This window comes from Nyctereutes procyonoides, unplaced genomic scaffold, assembly GCF_905146905.1.
Source record: "Nyctereutes procyonoides isolate TBG_1078 unplaced genomic scaffold, NYPRO_anot_genome, whole genome shotgun sequence".
In the NCBI taxonomy this organism is placed as follows: Eukaryota; Metazoa; Chordata; class Mammalia; order Carnivora; family Canidae; genus Nyctereutes; species Nyctereutes procyonoides.
The window spans coordinates 10,958,241-10,964,012 of record NW_026575021.1 but is presented as its reverse complement, the minus strand read 5'-3'; the positions used below and the strand labels follow the sequence as shown (position 1 = coordinate 10,964,012).

The following is a 5,772-nucleotide window of genomic DNA, read 5'->3' as shown; positions in this document are numbered from 1 at the left end:
ATTACTAAATGTCATATAATAATCAAAAGTTTACATTATTAGTGTTCTATTGACAGGAGGGCCGAGTTAGATAATACTTCTTTTCTTTCCTTCTTTCTTAAAGCATTTACTTTGAGACATGATGGAAAAATCTTACAAGTACACATGGAAAAGTAAAACATGATTACAGTTAATAGTGAAGACGATCTAACCAGGAAGCTTTAACGTCTGTCGGCTAATGTGGAAACTAAAATTTTGAGTGTGACATGCTGCAGGGCTGAAAGGAATGGTAATTCATATTCCTCTCCTTCTTCTTCTCCCTCTCCTTCAACAGAATCCACACAACCTCCTCATAACCTTCTCAAGGGCAGCCATGCCCTCATGGGCCTCAGAAAACTTTCCTTCTTCCATGCTCTCACCCACATACCAGTGAACAAAGGCATGCGTGGCACACATCAGGTCAAACTTGTGGTCCAGGCAAGCCCAGGCCTCAGCAATGGCTGTGGTGTTGCTCAGCATGCACACAGCTCACCGTACTTTAGCCAGGTCTCCACCAGACACCACAGTGGGAGGCTGGTAATGAATGCCAACTTTGAAGCCCATGGGGCACTGGTCCACAAACTGGATGGTACAGTTGATCTTGATGGTGGCAATGGCAGCATTGACATCTTTGGGAACCACATCACCACAGTGCAACAGGCAACAAGCCATGTGTCTACTGTGGTGAGGGTCACATTTCACCATCTGATGGGCTCTCTCAAAGCATGCATCGGTGATCTATACTACTGAAAGCTGTGCAGGGTAGCTTTCTCAGCAGAGATGACAGGTGCATATATGGCCAGAGGGAAGTGGATATGGGGATAGGGCACCAGGTGGGTCTAGAATGCCATCAGATCAACATCCAGGGTTCCGTCACACCTGAGGGAAGCAGTGGTGGAAGAAATATCTGGCTAATAAGGTGGTTAAGGTCATTGTAGGTTGGGCATTCAACATCAAGGTTTCTATGACAGATGCCATAGATGCCTTCATTCCTACCAGGAAGGCTCAATCAGTGTTGCAGGGTGGGCAGTAAGGAGTTGCAGGGCTCAACTACAGCTGTGCAAATCTGGGGGGCTGGGTAAATGGATACCTCCAGCTTGGACTTCTTGCCATAATCGATAGAGAGATGTTCTATCAGCAGGGAGATGAACCTGGAACCAGTGTCCCCTCCAAAGCTGTGTAAAACCAAGAAGCCTTGAAGACCCACACACTGGTCAGCCAGTTTCTGAATTTGGTCCAAGACAAGGTCAATGGTCTCCTTGCCAATGGTGCAGTGCCTTCAGACATAGTTATTGGCAGCATCTTCCTTGCCTGTGATGAGATGCTCAGTGTGGAAAAGCTGGCAATCGGTGCTGGTGTGAACTTATCAATGACTGTGGGTTCCAGGTCTATAAACACTGAAGAAGGCATTGAAGGTGTGCTTGCCACCACCCATCTCACTGAAGAAGGTGTTGAAGGAGTCATCTCTTCCTTCAGTGGTCTTGTCACTTGGCATCTGGCCATTGGGTTGGATGTGTTCCAGGTACTAGAGTTCCCAATGGGCACTGCTTATCTGGAAACCAGCCTGGCCAATGTAGATGGAGATGTGTTCATGTATAGTAGCTGCTTCATAGCAGGTGTCGTGACAGGAGCAGACACCAATCCCAGTTATCATCTCTGACAAGATAAGAGTCACAGTAAGTAACACACTCAAGTTAGATCGTACTTCTTGAGTCATTGTAGAGTTTATATCATGTTATTAATTTCTGTGTGGGCAATATTTGTGCTGTTTGTCAATACAACTCATAAAATGATACTTATATTCAGAAATGAATCATAAATTTTAAATATCATGTTCAAACATTGCATTTGGCTCCTATAAATCACCTATACTATGGACTTAGCTTTGGTTCCTGACAATGTAGCTTGACTCCAGACTGGACAAAAGATATGAAACAACTGTCTTCAAAATACTAAACAACAAACAGCACAGACATGTGATACTTGAGAGAAGGAGAGAAAAATGAGTTGAACCCTGTCCAGAGGCAATTTCTGAACTGTGATGGAAGAAAAAGGAAATCAGGCAGAGCCTAATGGTCTTGCTTAGTTGAGGAGACTGAAATATGGTCTTGGAGACAAAACTGACTAGAATTTGCAGAACGGAGTTCCAGTGAGGAGGAAGCTATGCAGAGAAAGAGCTCCAGAAATCTGCAGAGGGGTCTTCTCAAGTCTTTGATGGAATAAAATAAAACATCTTTATGTCATTTATAAGAAATGGTTTTTTTAAAAGATTTATTTTTTTAAAAGATATTATTTATTTATTAAAGAGAGAGAGTGTGTGATTTGAAGAGAGAGAGAGAGAGAGAGAGAGAGAGAGAGAGAGAGAAACTAAAGCAGACTCTGCCCCATTTATAAGAAAGGTTTTAAATATAAAGATAAGTTAAAGGTAACGGGATAGAAAAGGCATAACATGTAAACTCTAGTAATAAAAGAGCTGGTTTTGCTATATTAATATCAGAAAAAGTAAATTCAAATAAAAAAGTATTACTAAAAATAAACAAGAACATTTAATAATGATTAAAGTCTCAATTCATGAAGAACATCTAACAATCCTACTTGTTTATGCACCTAATGACAAATCTTCAAAAATTCATTAATCGAAAACTGACATCATTGTATTTACAGACAAAGTCACAATTATAGGTGATTTTAACACTTCTTTCTCAGCAACTGATAGAACAAATGTAAAAAAAAATAATAAAGTAGATTTTGAGCAACAAATTTAACCTGACTTTTATGTAACACTATACCCAACAATGGCAGAATATAAATTCTTTTAAATTTTACTTGGGGATCCCTGGGTGGTGCAGCGGTTTTGCGCCTGCCTTTGGCCCAGGGCGCGATCCTGGAGATCCTGGATCGAATCCCACGTCGGGCTTCTGGTGCATGGAGCCTGCTTCTCCCTCTGCCTGTGTCTCTGCCTCTCTCTCTCTCTGTGACTATCATAAATAAATAAAAAATTAAAAAAAAATTTAAAATAAATAAATAAATAAATTTTACTTGGAACAAAAATAAATGAATAATTTAAATAAATAAATAAATTTTACTTGGAACATTCACCAAGATAGGCCATATGCTGCGCCAAAAGCCAAATCTCAATAAATTTCAGAGGACTATCAGTATAAAAAAAATATTCTGTGTTCAAAACAGAATTAAATTTAAAAAAAAAAACGAATTAAATCATAAATCAAAAGAAGGATATCTGGAAAATATCTCCAAATATTTGGAAATCAAGAAACATACTCCTAAATTGTCCATGATCAAAGAAGAAATCACTAGGAAAGTTTTAAAAATACTTTGAACTAAATGATAAAAACATAACATATCAAAATTTGTTGTATACAGCTAAAACAGTATTTGAAGGCAAATTAGTTTTCAATGTTTGAATTAGAAGGAATAAAGATTTAAAATCAATGATCTATGTTTCCACCCTAGAAACTAGAAGAGTAGCAGTTAAAGTCAGTGTAAAAAGGAAAGAAGTAAAAATAAAATAATAAATATATATATTAAATACAATAAGAATACACCATCATAATAATAGCAGAAGCCAATGAAATTTTTAAAAATCCATAAAGAAAATTAATAAAGGTAAGAGTTGGTTCTTAGAATAATTAATAAAATTGAAAATCTCCTAGGGGCCAAACTGGCTCAGTAGATAGAACATGTGACTCTTGATCTTAGGGTTATAAGTTTGAGACTCACACTGGGTACAGAGATTACTTAAAAATAAAATCTTTAAAGAAAATTTAAAAATTATTGAAAATCTTCCAAATAGACTTGGAAGAGTCTCCAAATTGAAAAAAAATAAGGGATCACAAATTCTCAGCCTTAGACTTGGCCTAGCCCACCAGTGGGCCAGTTGGGGATTTTTCAATGTTTTTTTGTGTGTGGGGGGGTTACATAAACACCATGCTTTTTCTTGGGAATAAAAATCCCCCAAATTAATGTCACTCAACACAGTCTATGGTGCTGTAATAGCATAATATCCAAAATCATCTAGAAATAGGCCATATAAAGTTCTGCTAGGCAACATTTAAACTGAGAAAACAAGGATCCTAAATCAGTTTAAGTATTTTTTCCTGAGTGTTTTTCTCCTTATTTTCAGAAATGAAAAACAAGAATTACAGCAAAGTGCCTCCTACCTAAAATAGACCCAAGTAAGAAACTGGAATTCAATTCTTAGAAGAAATGATCTGGGTGGTACGTTTTTAGTGTTGTTGTTTTTGTTTTGTTTTGTTTTGTTTTTTTAAAATGCAATCAGCAAATGGGTTAATGGCATTAGTTAGCATCCCAGCTCCACCACTTGCCAGCTAGGTGTCCATAAACAAGTTAATTTTTATGTGCCTCTCTTTCCTTATCTCTAAAGTAGGGATTAATATTCGTATTGTATCAATCCATAATGATGATTCAAAAAGCAAATATTTATAAGTGCTTAGAATAGTGCTTGCTCACATAAATGCTCTATCGCTGCTAAATCATAAATAATATTTTAGATCACATTTACTATCATCAACAATCATTTTTAATAAAGGCAAAATTTTCAAGCTTGATGTTCAAACAAAACGTTTAAATAGAAATCCAAGTTTTAAGGCTTATTATCCAAATTTGGCATAAATCTCCCTCCCTTCCAACTTTCACCCATTCTCCCTATGCTATTTCTTCCCCATCAAGCCATCCACATGCAAAAGCGTGTGCCTTGTTTTGTTGAACTGACTGTTCTTAACTCTTCGTTCATCAGCCTAGGAACAAGAAAAGCAAGATTGAGGCCGCTGCTATGAAACTCTTAGGTAATAAAGTTAATAGCACTGTTTATACCTAGAGCAAAGGCAAGGTGAGCCGAGGAGAGACTTTTTTCTCCTTTGTTGAAGTCCCAGAGCACAGAGGCACCTCCTTCCTGCCAGGAAGGTTTTAGCAGGAATGATACCCATTTCGCTTTGCATAAGGACCTACTGCTTAAACTAACTAGTTGGTTAAGTTACTTAACCTTCCCTTTGCCTCTGATCCCTCATCTGCAAAAAGTAGCCATTTATAGACTAGATTGTGAGATTTAGGGTTAATACAAAGTGCCTACGTATGCATGGCAAGGCAAGAATACCAGAAATGTGAGCTATTACTGCTTTGTGGGAATAAGCCGTTTGAACTTGAGCATTGCCTCTGCTTCAGGATTTATTGCAAATAACTGCATGACTTCAAAAAAGGGAGTGGGGGGAGGTGTTGGGGGACGAGGAGTTTGAAGCTGAGGGATCGCGGGGAGAATCTGATTGCACCAGGCGTGCAAAATCTGTCAAAAATAATGATAATCAATTTTAGCATGGTACCCAGAGCAAAAGCCAAAGGCCAGCCACGTCCCTAACGTCCGCAGCAGGGCCTCGGCAAAACTTTTTTGGACCGCGGGAGAAGCTAGAAAGGGGGCGGGGCCCAGCCGGGGCCGCCCTAGAGGGCGGGAGAGTTGGCCCCAGGACCTCCGCGGCCCCAGCGCGTCTCCCGCCGGCCCCGCCCCCGCAGCCCTGCAGCCCCGCCCCGGAGCCCGGCCCCACCTCCCAGCCTCGGCCTCGGGGGCGGGGCTAGCGCGGAGGCCACACCCCATTGGCTGAGGCTGCCCGGGGGCGGGGCCAGCGCGCCCCAGGCGGGGCCCCTGCAGCTCCGCCCCCTCGCGGGGCCGCGGGCCGAGCAGCCCCGGGAGGAGGAGGCGGAGGAGGCGGAGGAGGCGGAGGA

At 40.6% G+C, this 5,772-nt stretch overlaps 1 pseudogene; it reads right to left on the bottom strand.

Moving 5' to 3' along the window:
• Positions 1-200: 200 nt before the first annotated feature.
• LOC129519427 (tubulin alpha-1A chain-like) lies at positions 201-1,735 on the bottom strand (annotated as a pseudogene).
• Positions 1,736-5,772: the final 4,037 nt, after the last annotated feature.